The following is a 17322-nucleotide window of genomic DNA, read 5'->3' as shown; positions in this document are numbered from 1 at the left end:
ATAAAAACATTCATCCAGGAACATAAGATGCACGCACAGCATCAATCACCATTTGAGTACATTAACATTGCTTTACTGCTTGCCACGAGCTCTACTTCCTTATAAGATCTCTTCTAAGTATGATCTAGTAAGACGAAATACATGTAGCTTCTTAATAGAGAGCAGTTTATTCTCAGAGAAAGACTGGTAGACTTTGACCAAGAAATATAACGGAAGCCATGAAATGCCACTTCAGGACCACAATGTTGTATTGAACTGACCTACTTCAGGTATTTTTCTCCCAAAAACGTGGTATCCAACCCTAAATTGATATCAGTGCAGAGTACAACAGAGCTTCATGAGCTCACTGTGCAGATTCCATTTAAGAACTTTGAAGCATCCTGGGAGATGAACTGAAAACCCGTTTCTTGCTAACTTTCCCTTTTAGCACATCTCCTCTCACTCTCGATTTTCCAGGATGGAAAATACGTTTTTTTTTTAAAGTGGGGATCATTTTTGCTTGAAAAGCAGTGTACAGATTACACAGAACCAAGCCCCACACAGCAGAAACCACCCATGCACCGTCTGCCAGGCCAACCTTCATGTTCCTGTGCCAAGGCCAATACACAGCTTGTTGCTCTAGGCTAAGCTAAAGGCGCAGGCTACCCCAAAGTACATACTTTCCCCAAAAATGTTTGCTAGACAGAACTTCTATTTTCACCATATAAAATTCAGCATTGCCTTGGTCACTTCTTAGTGAAATATTTTTTTTTGTAGAGGACCTGAAGTATTACAGTCACTTTCCATTAAGTGAAACATTTGGAAACTTCAGATAAGCTCAGGGGAAAAAAAATAAAAATGTAGGGCCTAAATGTAAGAAAACCCAGCAGGCTCTCACACATTAGAGCAGTGTGGGTTCCTGAATTCGGCTCTCAAAGAACCCAAATACAACAATAATGATCTTGGCACAGGGCGCTTCCTGCAGATTAATGACCAGCAGGGAGGAGTTGATGGCCCACAGCGCAGCCAAGGGCCATTAACCCCAGCCAGTCATTAATCCCCAGGAACTGCCCTGTGCCAAGATCATTTTCTTATTTCAAAATGAAAAGCAGCAGAGACCATGTAGGATTTTTGTTGGTGTTGGGTTTTGTTGTGGTGTTTTGTTTTTTTTTTTTTTTTCTTTTCCTTTTTTTTTTTTTTTTTTTTTTCTTTTTTCCTTAAATGAATGATGTTATTCAACTGCTATCTCCCGGGTATGCCACCTATGGAAGTTAGCTTGCTCTAGATTAACTGAGAGAGTGCAAGTGCACAGGCTGGGCACAGCACACGATCCAAGTGGCTGACAGCGATCAAGGAATGGCTGCAGCCCTCTACCTTGTTCCAAAAGCACTGCTGAGCTTCACTGCATCGAGCAAGAAGGCTGCTGCCACAAGCTGCATTTAGTTGTACCCATTTGTACTGCCAGGCACCAGGTCAGTAACAGGAGGCACCAACCCACCTCGTACTCCACAGCCAACAGTGCTGTGGACTTTCCCTAACACCTCAGAAAAGAGAAAGGATCATTATCGTCATGCTCGTTACTATTCATGTCGCTTACACCTGCTGATAACTCACGCTTCCCCAAAACCACTCTACCAAAATAACCTAGAACAACAGCCGATTTGTGTGGGTGATTTCATCTTGCAAAGGGCACCAGGCACATAAATGTACTTGAGATGTTAAACCTCATCGACATGCTGAAACTCACACAGCCTATCACAAAACTGCTTGGCAGAGGAGTATGCAGGGGCAAACATCAAATTCCCTAAAGTATATGCTTTTAGAAACATTTTCATTACAGTGACAATATTTGGATGCAGGGAGAAGTCTTATCTTTAAATTTAGCACATCTCCCAGTGACCATGACTGCACATAGGCAAGACTAATTTTGTTGGGCTAGAATCATGTAATTAAGGCTTCTTGCTAACAGCGTAATCACTGCTTTAAATATTAACATATCCCCAGCATTCAGGTAAAGAGATTTTTGTTCTGTAATGACCATCCTTACAAGTTAAATAAGGTTTTGTCAGAAGAAAAAACAAAAAGTTATTTTGAGTAATTAAACTCCACAAAATGTCATTACCATGTTATTTGTAAGTTGTCTCATCTCTAACTAAACCACTCAAGTACTCCTAAATAAATAAATCTCTTCCCAGTGCACGTTTTCTTTCTCCTCTGTATCAGTAGTTATGAATTTACCTCATAACTTCACAGCTACGAAAAACACTTGATACAACTTACAGTTTTAAGCTGAGCTTACTGCGTCGAGTATCTCCCCCACACAATCTCTTCCTAATCTTCTGTAAAGTGTTTTTTTTTTTTTTTTTTTCCCAAGGATGAGGCTTTATGAAATTGGATTTTTCTATACGAGGGGAGAACTAACACGTGTTTTTATTTAGCAGTAAACAGTTGTATTCAGTTACTCGCTCTCGCAGTCCCTAATCTCATGGAAGGCTAATGCACATCCTCCGTCCACGCGGAGAGCAGAGAGGGGGGCGCACGGCACTTTGAAGCAGCAGGCTCTCATCAACAAGACTATGTGAGCAAAGGTGAGTGACCCTAGCACTCCTTAAACAAGTACTTGCTGTCCTCTGGTTATATATAATTTACTGGGAATAAAAATAATTCATGAAAACAATTCAGGAGGGACTGAATAAAACCAGCACTGCTTTCCAGGAATTTGTTGCCAGCTGCTACAAAGGTCAGCTCTTCTAGCCTGTTGATTAGCTTGATACACTTATTCCCACAATGGAAAAACAGAGTTGAAGGTTTTGCATCAAAATAAGGACATCAATGTATCAAAAATCACAGTACATTATCAGGGGGCAGACCATCAACTTTGCTTCCACCACGTGGAGCACAGTATCAGAAACCAAGACACGGAACAAACTCACCACTTTGCCCAAAGATGCATCCGAATGTCAGATGACACTGCACGCACAGCCCACAAAATGCAGCTTTCAGCCTCATGCCCAAGCCTCCTACAGATGTACCAAATTGGGAAAAGCACTTCCAAAGTCATCTTTACATAAGAATACCATAATAGCCATTTTCCTCAAAACAGATGTCCAAATAACTAGACCTCAATCTGAAAATATGCCTAGATAGAGTTTACTAATAAAATAGAGTTATTCTGTTCACTCATTCTGATACAGACCTAGCAAGACTCCACACATTTCAGTGAGCAGTGTTCCTAGCAGAGTTATCCTACAAACCCATCACTTTTCATACCCACAGAAATACTGTACAGCAGACTCTGTGCCCCACTTTGCTAATTAGATCCCACATTTTTCTCCATATTACATTAATCTGGAATAATGCTACAGACTTTCACAGACTTATTTCTTTGGCAAACTAGCTGTGGCAGTTCAGCGAAGTTATTAAAACTTTAGGATGCCTATTCTAACCTCAAAAGGTCTCCCAGAATGAGAAAGCAAGCCCACAAAAATTACTACCCACATCAAACGCACTGTTTGTTAATACACAGTATTCAGATAGAATAATCCAAAATACTAAACTGAATTCTGTGTTTGCTTATATTTGAAACGGAAACCTTAGTATTAGCTTAAATATATATTAATATACGTCTTGCAATACAGGCAAGCATTGCACAATAAGCAGTCCTCCTTATGTAGCTTAGTCCCTGTTTCCCCCCCCCCCCCCCCCCCCCAACCATAATTTTCATTAGAAATTGCTCTTCTCATAGAAAATACCATGGTCCCAAATAAGAACAGTTACTGCCTTGATACAGTAATTTGACTCCCTGCGGTGTGCATCTGTGAACCTTTAATTCTCCCAGCCCGGCGTATTGAATTTTCTGGGTCAAAATTAGAGACCACATCAATAAGCTCAATAGTTGACAGAATGGCATACAGAGCAAAGTTTAAATATTTATTCTTTCTGTGAAATCACTGAACATTAGTGGAAAATCTTCTGAATAGAAGAACAACGTTCTTTGCTAACTGTAGTATCATTAATCGCTGATGTCTGCTTGTGTTACAGTTTTCCAGAGTTTTTAAAAATAAGCGAAAAGTTTTTCAAATGTGCTCAAGAATTTAGAAACACAAATACCAGATTAAGTTTGCCAAGAACAATACATCCAAATTCCACTGAACTCTTTCCTTCAGTTCCTCTGATAGGAGAAAGCAATAAACAAACAGCACCCTAACAGTTCTGAGAGTTTAGGGTCTGCTTTGACCTTTCTACTGACCAGTCTCACAAGCCATCCTCAGATTTCTGAAAGGTGAGCTTTTTTGTGTCTGTCAGTTGGCAAGTGTGTTGAAGTACAAGAAAAAGCGGGACCTGCAGTTGAGTTGCATTCACCCTGCGTACAGGTTTTCCATCCATACATCTCACTTCAGTTCTGAGTTGAGCAGCAGTAATAGGGGATTTTTAGTAGGAAAAAAAAAAAGTCACTGTACATTTTATATGAGCAACAAGAAACTTGATTCTTCCTTATAAAATTCTAAAGAGGCTTTATAGAAATAGATGAGCTTTCCAAAGAAGGAATTTTACTTAAATATTACCTGTTCTCCTCTACCAGTTGTTGTCTTAAGTCCACATGGAGCTAACCAGTTCAGCAAGGATCACTACAGTTTACAGTAAAGATCATTCTTAAAACTAGCAAGGAAGACATGCAGGAAAAAAAAAAAAAACTCCATACAGCTGCTATAAAGGCAAATTGTACTGCCTGCAGCTTTTACTTTGAAGGTCAAAGATTCTCCGAGTCAAAGAAATTGCTCTTCAAAAGGTGAGAATAACAGTTCCTGTATACAGAAATGTTCTGCCCAGCTATTTTGTGCAGTGAGGACCAATGATAGCCTTTTTCATTCCTAGCTGGGAACTGCAGGCCAAATGTCATGCCAAGATAATAACGGGCTGATTTCAGAATATTGAGAAGCAGCTTGAAAGTGAAAAAAAACAACTTTGACAAAATGAAGAAATGGCGGCGTTTCAACAACTGCAGCCTGAGATGATTTAGGGGAGTGATCAAATTAGTTTCAGTATCTTTGTTCCTCTAATTCATCAATCTGCAATTACTGTCATTGTCATAATAATTTGTATCAGTTGTAATTTACCAATTTAAAAAAGAGGCAGATGCTAAAATTCAAATTACGTAATTACAACTAAGAACATTACTAATATTCTGTGTGCTCCATTTATCCCTGGCCCTTAAAGTGGACAGTTCTTCATCTGCGTGGAGGCAGAATTCCACATCCTTTTTTTTTCCCCCCTGTAAACAGTAATCAACATGCAAAACAGCTCCCAACTACAGAAAGTGATCCATAGTGTCAACTTTAGTAGTGCTGAGTCTTAGTATACAATTGATTAGCTTCAGTAGTTTTCCAAAAATCTAAGTCAAATTCAACAGCAAAATAAATAAATAAAATTAGGACTAGGCTGACCTGTGCATTTCCACTAGGAATACAGTTTTCTCAGAGCACTCTTTCAGGCCATGTGGAACTTGCCATTTTTACATCACTTTGGGCAGCCAGGTCTCAGGAAAGGCTGCTGCCCCAAGACCTAGGTAAAGTTTCTTGGCTGGAACAACCCAAAGTTTAAAAGCCAACTCTTATCCCCCACCACCACCTTTTTTTTTTTTTTTCTCCTCCAGATCAACACTGCCACCTTTCATTTAACCAAGAACTTGCATCTCTTAGTTGATTCTCCGTTTTGCAACTCCTTATACTGCTTTACTGAAATAAATGAATGCGTACTTGAGCTCCCCTTGACATTATACCACTGCTGACTTCAAGAGTGCAAAACTATGGTTGTCTTTTCTCTTTCCAATCCTTGCTATAAAAAGAAGTCCAACTCAGTTTGTTTTGCCTCTCCATCTCACCCTGATTATTCAGCACAAAAAAAATTCTGGGCCCACTCACTCCTTCTTTCTCTTCCTTTCTCCACCCACAAGCAAAGGGAGTCACTGCAGTTTACCTCAGTCATTCCATATTTCTACAGTACCAGAGTGACTCATTTATGAATACAATTTTTCTCATGAACAAATCATGCAGAAAAGAAACATTGCTCTCCAAAGTTCCTATCTTTTAGATAGGAACAGAGACTGAAAAAGGACAGAAGGACTTGCTTGTGGTCACAGAAATACGATATGTTGTAGGTTCCTTCATTCTCCACTGGTCTTCCTGAATGTTTTCTTTAAATGCCTCCCCTGCACCCAATTCAGTTTAGAAGTGACTCCATCCTACTCTATCCTACAGTAGCACAGTGGTGCATGATACAGGAAAGGGTCTTTTGGCTTCATCGCAAGCTTCCCAACCTTCTGCTTCAGTCAGCTGCTCTGCTCAGCTTGGGTGTTGAAATTCTGTTTTTAGAAACAGAAGCTGAAGATGATGAAAATTAGGGCTAATAAAAGCCTGTTTTAGCTAATAAACTAGGCATGGAGGCTTATATTCCTATTTCCCTTACCAGTCTTTCCTCCCGTTTTGTGTATGTCTGTATTACACTCTTAAAAGAAGGACACACTCCTAAAAACTTTAACTTAAGCATGTAAGAGTAACTTCTGCAATTTACCCTTAAATAGATTTCAATAGCTATCTTTTCATCTGAATAAAAGCTTGCTTGCTTAGCTATTTTGCAGACAGCCCAAAGAATCAAGCATTCATCTCAACTTGCAAAAGAATTGATAAGCACATAAAAATAATTCATCTCTAAAAACAGAAATGCTTCAAGAGTCATTTGAAACCAATTCACCACTTTTTAAAGTGTTTTAATGATCTACGGCTTGTATAGGAAGCCCAAGTGGAAATTCATGACAAACATCAGGTCTTTCAGGTTTCCACCAATTAAAGAAGAAAAAGTCTGTTAAGTAGTTACCACTACTTAGCCCCAGTTACTGGATTTTAAAGAAAGTTTGGGATTCATACTTTTAGCAAGCTAATCAGCACAAAGAAAAACTTCAAGTAAATACATTAAGCAGAGCCCATCTCTAACCACTTCCCTCCAGCAGAAGCAAACAGACAGAAGTATACCTCAGGGAAAAAAGGTATTAGTCCACCTCTTAGTTTCAGCAAGCCTAAAAAAAACCATGAGATTTAGGAGAGCTGGGAATACAGTGACAGGAAAGATTAGTAGCAGGGGCAACACTGGGAAAACTAACACAGCTGACAGCGACAGCTGACATAAGTGGGTCTTTCTTTTACATAGTAACAGGAGCTTCTCATCAGCTTCTGATTTTATGATATGGGGTATCTGAAGTGCTTGTATTGCTCGTTTTTGTTTTTTTTTCTTTCTGTTCCAATGATTATATACCCATTTGACACACGATTTCCTAATCAGCTTTTTCTGTCACTCAAAAATAAATTTTAGAACAAAACCAGACATCTCAGCCTTGTCACTTTACACTTTTTTTCGGGGGGAAAAACTACCAACAGAACATTACTGTTTGGGAACGGTACCAGCAGTACTTCACCATTTGGGAAATAACCCATTGAAATAATCAATAGTAGCAGACTACTACTAAGCAACACACAGCACAGGCACAGCACAGATCCGTGAGCTGTGCTCAGGAATCCCACCTAGAGAAAGCTTTCCATGGCTCGAGTTATAAAAGAATAGTGGTGAATGCAAAACCAGTAACCCCCGGTTCCACTCAGCAATGGGAATAAAGGCCACCCTGAAGAGCCGTCACAGCTTCTCCCCGTGGTGTCACACATCTGCCTGCCAGATGCTGAGCAAGTGGCCAGACCCCAGGTCCTCACCCGTCTCCTGGAGCACGTCCTGAACGTGTAGCACTGCCTTTGTTTTCACTTTGGGTGAACCCTCAGAGAGCAGTTCCTTGGGTGACCAATCATCCCGACAGCACAGATTTCTAGAAAACGGTGACAGAGTTGGCCTGGTTCTCCTCGGGAGCCAAAGCAAACCTGGTTGTATTTTTGCATTTTCTTTCCCTGTCTACAAACATCAAAAATGCTCTAAGCCAACGATTATCTGGAGTAGCACAAACAGAGCCTCAGCAGCACAAGCACGGGGGTGTTCAGTTTGATTATTATTTTATTCGCCTTAAGGCTTCTCAGCAGCAGTTCAACAATGTTTGAGAAGGGGGACACAAGCTCCTGAACACTACACTTTGAATCTGTCCTGAAATGAGTAACTGCATGAAAGTTTAGAAAATGAAAAATATCAAGCTGGCCTCATAGATCCGTAATTGAATGCCCCATGATGGCACAAGTTGGGCAAGTCAGACATAAATTTTTACACCTTAAGCTTTCAGGCAGCGGAATGTAGACTTGGGAGATATTTCTGGTTCCAGCTATCTATCACCCAGTTAAAATTTGCATTAGTTCGCATGTGTAACACCAGACAAGACTCAGTCCAGTGGGACAGTAAATTGATGCTCCTCTAAAACTTTGAAGCAAGCACCAGAATCAACATTATAATCGTACATAGTACCGCCTTCCTTGCTAAATCCAGAGCTTTCAACACTCCTATCACCTACGACAATGAGCATATAATGAGCTGTCAGAGCACACAGAACAGCAGTCCTGGTGTGCAAAGTAAAACATTACATTAATCTGCAACCAAAGATTTATGAAAATCAACATCAGTGTCACTGCAAAATGTCTTCATTTCTCCTTTCCCTCTTTCTGTATTTTCAGATACCCATGTGAAATCCTTCAAAGTTGTTTGGTTGTGTTTGTTTGTTTGTTTAAAAAAACAACAATCACTGTACTTCACAGTACTCTTCACTGCACATCAGGAGTTTCCTGGGTCATGTATCACACTGCATTACCAATCTGAAAGAATCTACTTCTATTGACGGTACTAATGACCAGTGTAACAGTATTTCAATATTGATTCTTCTGACTACCCTAATAATGCTGTCCTATTAATAACACAGGAGATAAGGCGAAATGCATCTTCCTTACGATAACAGCTACAATGATTACCAATGGATCTGCAGGCCAATGACACTATTTAACTCAGAATATTATATAAACAGCTATAAACAGCTTTGCCTAGAGAAAGAAAGAAAATTCACTTTGCTTTATTTAGGCGTCTACATTCTTTTGCATGGAGTTTTATTATATACACTTCCTTACACAGATACAAAACAAGTAACACATTGATATAACAAAATCTGAAGCTCTGAATTATTTTCTGTAACAGAAAATGAGAATTCGGAGATTGCATGAAAGATTACTGGTGTCTTTTCGTGCCTCGAAATCAACTTTTTATTTTTATACAGGCTGTCAGCTTTTAAGTTAATAAAATGATGTCATAACTACCTGAGATACAACAGCACCCCCGACGGACAACATTTTGCACAAGCATAGAGAACTGTGCCCACAGAAGCACTTCCTTATCTACTTTGAAAATTTCACAGTCAACCTCATCAAAAATCTATGGACCGCCTGGGCCCCATTTCAGAAGATGTTTAATGACATCCTCATATGTTTACATGTTCTACTAATCAGGCACTTAGAGTTATGTACATGTTGATTCCAGGTCATTAACTAGTCCAAATTGTATTGCAGCTAACAGGAAATAAGTCACTGAACTCCAGTAGGCTCCCCATTAACACTGTAATGAACGGGATGAAATTCAATAAGGACAGACACCACAGTTCTGCCCCTTTGCACTGGAAAATCTTCTAGATGTTGACACCTTTTAGTCTGCTATTTTTATGTATAATAGTACAGAAAAGAGTGAAAACCAGTACCAGAAATTGCCCTGTTACATGCAATAATGCAACTTTTTAAATGGCCTCTTTCTAAATCTTTGAAACATATTCCATGATGATTTTTTTTTCCTTTCACTGTGAAGCAAACTATTACAAAGACACAACTAACATGAAAATGAACACAGAAGAACAAAAGAGAAAAGTGACAAAAAGCTTTAGGTGATAATGGGTTACATTCCATTTGTTTCCTCTGAAAGGAGATGGAGAGACCTTAAATTAAAAAAAAAAGTACGTACATCAAGTGGTTATGGTAGCAATAATCATCCTTTTGGTCTAATGCTCTGCTGGGAAACTGGAATGTTAGATACTTGTTCCAAACATGAGCTGCTCTACAAGAAGCAGCTTTGCCACGCAGGGCTACAAACCCTGATCTTACTCCCCCTGGAGTCATCAGCAGCCCCCATGAGCAGGCAGGAGCCCAGTCACAGCAGCTGAGGAGCTGCAGAGAAGAGGAAGGATCAGGTACACCCGCACTGCTGAACTGGCCACGTATTTGGTATTAGTAATTGAATTTCTTTCATTACTTATGAAGCCCTATGCTTAGGTTAAACCAGATGTAACTTAAGATAAGCAAGGCAAGGACTGGACTGACACACATTTTTAAGGTAAAACAGCGTAAGGGATTCTGGGCACAGATGTCTATTCAGTATAGATCAACAAATACTGGCTATGGATCCCAGGGTTGTCCTTGTTCAGCTGCTAACTGAACTTCTAACCTTACACTGCAGTACCAGCTCAGTGGCTCACCTCAGCCTCCACACCATGATGAATCAAAAGCAGAGCAGTCTATGTCTTAATATATGGTCAAATTGGGCTTAAAGGAACTTGAATGATTCAAACAGATTAAGCCTGTCTTTGAGCCACAACATCCCAACTAATATGCATCATCCCAACATCATGCAGAAAAATCAACGGTCTCATTTTCTTATTTCTAAATAAGCATACGTGGGCTATGCATACTTACAGCTTTCTTGCTTTTGCTCAAAGCCCAGAGTTCAAACAATTACCCTTACGTTTTACAGATGGAAAAAAAGGAAGGTTCCTGAAATGAACATGAAATACTGGGATCAAGAGAAAACTGTGGTTTAGTAAGCTGAAGTGATTTTATGAAGTAGAGAATAAAAAAAAAAAATCATCTTTCCAGTCTTTAAAACTAACTTCCAAGGTAATTTATTCTGTCCTTAGACAATTACTTTCTAAGTTTACCAGCCTGCTATATATCAGAAATTCTATTTTTAATATGTAATTGTAGATGACATGACAAGGAAGTATATAAGACTGTATGGAACTGAGCATCACCCAGCCCTCTGCAAACAGCGCTGAAGGTGTACTGAACATGAGCATGACAATAGTTTCACTGACAGCCACAAGGATTATTGTGCTCAAAATTAAACATTGCTTAAGTGTGTCTCTCATTGAGGCTAAATGCAAGTTAATATCATGACCACTAAGTACCCACAGCCTCCTGGTTCCCTCCTGATATGAGGCTTTGTTCAGCAAAATTAAATAAAACTGCTGCAATTTCACAGAAGTTTCACACACTTAGGACTGGATTAATGTCACTGGAAAAAAAAATCTCAACTATTTCACACAGACCTTTAGAAATCAGTTCTTCTAAGTATACCGCATCATAAACAAGCACATTCTTGAATAAAAAACCCACTTAAGAAGACACACAAGCAAATCTTTTATTGTAGCTGGCAAAATGAGCAGACTTAGCTCAGAAGTCTGCCTGAAGCTGACAGTTTTTGGTATCAGTCACTCTAACACATGCTCCCTTCTATTGGACTTTTTTTTTTTTTTTTTTTTATGTAAAGATGTACAGGAGTTTTTCACCATATTCCTGGGTAAACAGGTCACTGTTCCTAAAATGCTGTAAAAGCAATTCTGAATGCAGCCACGTCAAGCACACTTTATTGAGGGAGACAGTTGGACTGTCTGATAGAAGATGAGCGTGATGAAGAGACCAACACAGATAGTAGTAACATTATCTGGTCAGTGGCTTAAGCTCAAGGAAACTGTTGAACAAGTTTAGTCAACCCAATCAACGTATTTATTATAAATAAGAACCATGCCACATTTGTATTCTCATACAGAAACGTTCATATGCTTTCATTTTTCAGAGGAAATTGCAGGCTAAAATTCCAGCTCAATAAGAGGCTGAAATACTCAGATAACTCCATTGTTACACAAAACATCTCTAGAGTACTCTCTTGAGAAAATTGGGAATACTGTAGTATCAGCTGCAACACTGAATTTGGTGACAAATCTGTTGTCTTGTGATTTCAACCATGCTGCTGATAAATACACAGACAAGCACTGACTTCATGGCCTAATGACCAAGACACCAATTATCCAAAGTTAGCTCTCCATTCACAAACATGTAACAACTCAATTTTTCTAGTTTGACAGGAGAGATGCATGCTTTTCCTGCAGTCAAACCAGAAGTGGAACATTTCCATCTATGAGGATCCTTCAGAGGTCCCTTCTCAGCAGGTGAAACCTCTGCTCAGCTTTCCCTCCATTTTGCCAGGAGTGACAGATACAGAATCGCACTGCAAGCAACCATCGAGCTTCGAGACAGCCACATGAGTGCAGTATATCTGGGGGGAAAAAAAAACAGCTGCAAAAACAATGACCTGTTACAGGAAGGGCAAAATGATTTGTTCCCATAAGAGAACTAGGCTCCATTTTGCTCTTAGCACCCTCAAATAATGCGGAGCACATTTTTTTTCCCCTTCCTGTAAGAATGATGGATGTATAATGTGGTAAGAACTGTTTTCTACTGCTCTAGCTGCATTTCTTACCTCACAGAACACTTTGTCTGCAAGAGATGGATAAATATTTGACATGGCATCATTCCCAATGCTCTCCACAAAAGTTTCCAGAAATTTACATTTTCCTGTGCAATAATTAGATAAATGACAGTTTTTTTTCTTGCTTTTGTACTCACAGTAATTATAAAACAAATTACATAATTTCACAGACGTGTAAAATAACTCTGACATTATTTCACTGGGTCTGGCAGCTAGGATTTGAAGAAGAACGGGACCAGAGTTAATGAAGTCAGCACTAGAACCCTCATATAATTTTTCTGAATACCTAAGAACTTCTATGTGGAGTAAAAATAAATCATTTTTATGACTGCTTCCTGACAGAGGTGGGAGGAGTAAAGAAGACAAACTAAAAACCACCAGTAATTATGAAAATGTCAGATGTATGATGTGAAATGCACACAAGCCAGTCAGATATTAATGCAATGTAAAAATACACTTCTTGGTTTATTAGTTGCAAAGTTTGTACAGTTTACTTGAAGATATAACTATCTTCAAAAAAAAAAAAAAAAGAGGTACTGATACAAAAATATAAAGTTTGCTGTGACTGCAATGTCACAGGCTAAACTCAAGACCAAAGTTTTTATGGTTTTTGTTTGTTCGATTTTCTTCTTTTTCAGGCTATCAGGTAATAAAGAATGAAAATATCTACATGAAAAAAATATTTTAAAAAGCAAACAAAAAACACTATTATGGCTTCAATATAATGCACTTCCTTGCTTTCATCTCTGCAGAAGGAATTTAGCAGTTCAACAATGTGTTTTCATCTTGTAGTGGAAACATTTAGATTCAGGACATCCCCACAAGATCCTACAGATGTCTACTGCATACCCCAGATGACAGCTCTTAGCAGAAACATTGTCAACTCACAACACTAGATGGAACATTAGTGCTTTAAGTGCTTGGCAATTGTTTTACCAGAAGTACTTCATTGATGTTACTATAATATCTACAAACATTTCTCATGATTTCCCACTGGCCAACATTTGCTCTACCCTCATCAATTTGCACAAGAATTTGGTTCCAATACTAACAAACAGTTCATTTTAAAGATTAAAAACTTTGTGTCATAAGTACTAGAAGTGGGAGCAATCCCTGTGTTTGCAAAACTTTTGGCAAGTGCTATCACTACTCCCCTCCACTGATTCCATTCTTTCTCATTTGATAGCAGCACGCAATGAAGTTCTTTCTGGTCAGTAAAATCTGTCAAAAGTCATATCCCTTCCCTTCTTCTTCCCAAATTCCTTTACTTAAAAAAGAGACATCTTAAACCTTAGCTGGCTACGCAGCTTCAGAGGCCTCAAAAATGCCCCAAAAACATAACGGAGTTTTGAACCACAGACCTCAAGGCAAGTCAGATTTGGACTGCCAAGCATATCCACATCCAGACTGGCTATCGTTTAACCACACCAGTGACTATATGATCTCACAAACCAAACTTCTAAAATGACAACTTATTACAGAAAATAAAAACAATTAAAAAAAATCTGTTCTGACATGTAGGGAGAAGGCTACATAACCGAGGACAAAGAAAAAGCCAGAGGACCCAAGAAAAGCAAAGCTATGGGCTTCCCCACTCCGAATTTGCTTCTGGTCCTTCCCCAGCCGTACAGATCCAGCTCAGGTCACCGCTTTGCAGGGGCTGAGCTCACTGGGGAAACATAGCATCGCAGTTCCAGTAGCCAGACTGAGATTTGCAATGCATGAGAAAGATGATTGATGCTCATCCCCACTAAATGGTGATGAACTAGTTACAAAATTAGTGTTTATGTTAATGCACTTTTGCATACTGTCATTGTTCTTCATCTGAGGACAACATTAGGATTTTTTTTTTCTCTTCCCCCCCCCCTAACCCCCCCCCAAAAATGGTTTTAGGCATCACTCCAGAATTAGCTGTCTCTTAAAAGAAAAAAATAATTTGACAGCTGGATATTGCATCTGCTTTTCCCAGGTCATTAGTACCTAAGAACAGTTAATTTATGAGACTATAAGGTTACAGAGAGACTGCCAATTAAAAGGATCACACTTCTTTCTACTATTTTCAGCTTTGTCTGCCGAGTGTTGCAGTTTAAAAAGTCATGCCAAGTTGAAAAAGCCATCAACCTCTCAATATTCCAGTAATTTTGTCAAAATCATGGGCCATTTTTCTTAGGACTCCATTTCATGGAGCAATATGATTTTATGTAGTACTTTCACATCTCAGATTCATGCTTTCAAGGTTTAAAGTAAGAATTTAGAAGACTAGTAAATAAAAGAAGCAGAGTAAAATCAGAGTAAGGTATCTCATGTAGTATACACACAAACTCTTAAATACTAGAAATTAAGATAATCTAAGAAATATTTCAGGATATGCTATTTAATTTCTGAGTATACGAGGCAGGTAGTACTCAGTTACTTGCACTTCTCTTCTTGCTTTGACCACTGAAGTGCTCTGTGAACCATCTTCCATGATCAAGGCTCAACACATTTGTCTGGTTTTTATTTCACCTTTAATATATACTGGGGAAAAAGAAGCACATGTACCTGAAGGAAAAAGGTTATTGAAAAAACAAAAACTATTTGGCAATTCACCAGGAACATGTTTGGAAGCAAAAGATAATTTTAAATCATTAATAGACTTCAAATAGCTAGCAATTTATATATTTTTTTTTTTTAACATGCTAAAAAAATAAGAAACAGAGGCTGAAAAGGACAATTTAAGAATATAAGCAAGGAAATAATTATTTTGAAACAGTCCAATTATATACTCAATAGGGAAGCACTGTTTCCAATTTATAGTGAAGCGCTTTTTAAACATCTCTGTTGTCAAGCTCTATTATACTACTGTTGAAATTCATTCCCTGCCAAAACTAGGAGATTCAAATCTTTCCGTTTCGTGGTTTGAAATCAAGTTTAAAAGCATTTTTTTTTATTTTTATTTTTTCCCTAATCCCAGTTCTAATTACACTAATATAGGCCTTTCAGCTTGTACAGGGACACCAGAATTTCCATTATCAGGGCTTGTTTTGAAAATATTTATTCAAGGAGGATCTAAGAATGAAATATTCATTCAAGAAGGATATAAGAGTATCTCAGCATGAATGAAAACAGATTTTACAAAATCTGGCATCAAAGTTACTTCTGCAGAAAAAGGAGGAGATCAAAACCCAGCTCACACACCCACAGTCATACAAACAGATGCTTTTAAAGTCAATGGAAGAGAAAGGGCACTAGGCATGTAAAGGATAATTGACTACAAATTAACACTCAGGGGTATAGAGGAGACAGGAATCTAGATAGGGCCCTCAGTTCACTCCCCATCAAGAATTGTGTCTCAAACTAAGTGGCCATAGGTGGAGTGAACCTCCTCCCACTCAGATTTCAGTGCAGAACTATGACCTACATCTGTTCTGAATTATGGCCTTAACTTATGCTTGAGTTTACCGTTACTGGAAGAAAGCCTTCACTGTATCAGGAAGCAGCACGTTGTTGTTATTACATCAGTATCGCCAAAGCAGCACAGCCCTCTGATAGCACACATGCAGTTGAAGCAACCCTTAGGTCAGCATCTATTGTTTATGTAAGAAGCTGTTCTCAAATAAAGACATTTTGGGGGGTTGCAGGAATGCAGTGATGCTGGAATAAGAAACAAAACAACCTGCCCCCAAATGCAGCACATCCGGAGTACGCAGCAGGACTGCAACAAAATTCATCTGTAACTTCAGCAAAGAACTTTACTTTCCATTTTTCTAACCACTGGCAGGCTTTGAAGAGTCAGGCTTGGCGCGAACACCCATCCTTCTCCTGAACCAGCTGCAACTTATCATATTATAATCTCCATCTTCAATTGCTCAATCCATCCTTTTCAGTGCACATTTCCTCGTGTTAAGCTAGTTATTGGCCTGTGGCTTCCCATTCTTCCAGACTCTCTCAAGACTTGCTCTTTTAACATTCATTATGTGCTTTTTCCACACATCAAATATATTGTTTCCATCACTCCTAACATTTTAGAAGCGTTAGATATAACTTAAGATGCATGTTATAACTCCAGATATTGTACAGTTAGCTGGCCAAGTTTCATTTTCCAATCACCAACAGAGGATTTGAATAAGATGTTTAAAAAAAAAAAAAAAAAAGGCTATTCTCCTGTGGTGAGAAATTTCATGCCAAGACTTGATAGAGGACGCATAAACTTCTACAGTTGAGTTAATGCAACTCCAAAAGCAATTTTTTTTTCTGATAGAGACACTGAAACGGCTTCAGTGCAATAGCATATACTGACCTTCTTCAACTCCCTGTCATTGATTTCTGTAAACCACAGTGGTACATCATATACAATACAATTAGATGTACACGTTACCAATGTATGTTATATAATTATGCAAGCATGAATATAGCAAAATGAAAGTTGAACTTAGATTTATAAAGAAATAGAACTCATTTTCCATTCAGACTCCTGTTGTCTTTTTTTTTTTTATAAAAAAAAGTGAATCTCCATTTGTTTTCAGTACTTGTACTGTATTGAGAAATTGCTTGAAAACAAAATGTGGGTTTCACAAACTAAACATCTATTTATTTCAGTATAATATTCAGTAAACTGTTTAGTGTAACAGGTGTGCATGCATGTATGAGTACACACCTACGTCCAGAAAATGCCTTCAACTCCAGACTTTAAAACACATTCCTAACATAAAAACTGATATTCTTCTATTCTGGAAAGCAGATATATCATTCACATTTCACTTGTGGGGAAATGAACAAAAATTAAAATCACTCCAGAAGTATCAGTGA

At 38.5% G+C, this 17322-nt stretch overlaps 1 protein-coding gene across 9 annotated transcripts in view; it reads right to left on the bottom strand.

Moving 5' to 3' along the window:
* Positions 1 to 17322, bottom strand: part of NAALADL2 (N-acetylated alpha-linked acidic dipeptidase like 2) — a 430872-nt gene that overhangs the window by 353702 nt on the left and 59848 nt on the right. The window contains exon 1 of one of the 9 annotated variants that reach the window (XM_068691747.1): positions 7008 to 7080. The exons of the other annotated variants lie outside the window; for them this stretch is intronic. The gene's annotated coding sequence lies outside the window, so the exon portion shown is untranslated. Of the gene's footprint in view, positions 1 to 7007; positions 7081 to 17322 lie in introns of those variants that run through there. 9 annotated transcript variants of the gene reach the window in all.

The sequence above is a fragment of the Anas acuta genome, chromosome 9 (genome assembly GCF_963932015.1).
Source record: "Anas acuta chromosome 9, bAnaAcu1.1, whole genome shotgun sequence".
Classification (NCBI taxonomy): Eukaryota; Metazoa; Chordata; class Aves; order Anseriformes; family Anatidae; genus Anas; species Anas acuta.
Note: the sequence above shows the minus strand (reverse complement) of the source record. Positions and strands in the feature narration are given on the sequence as shown.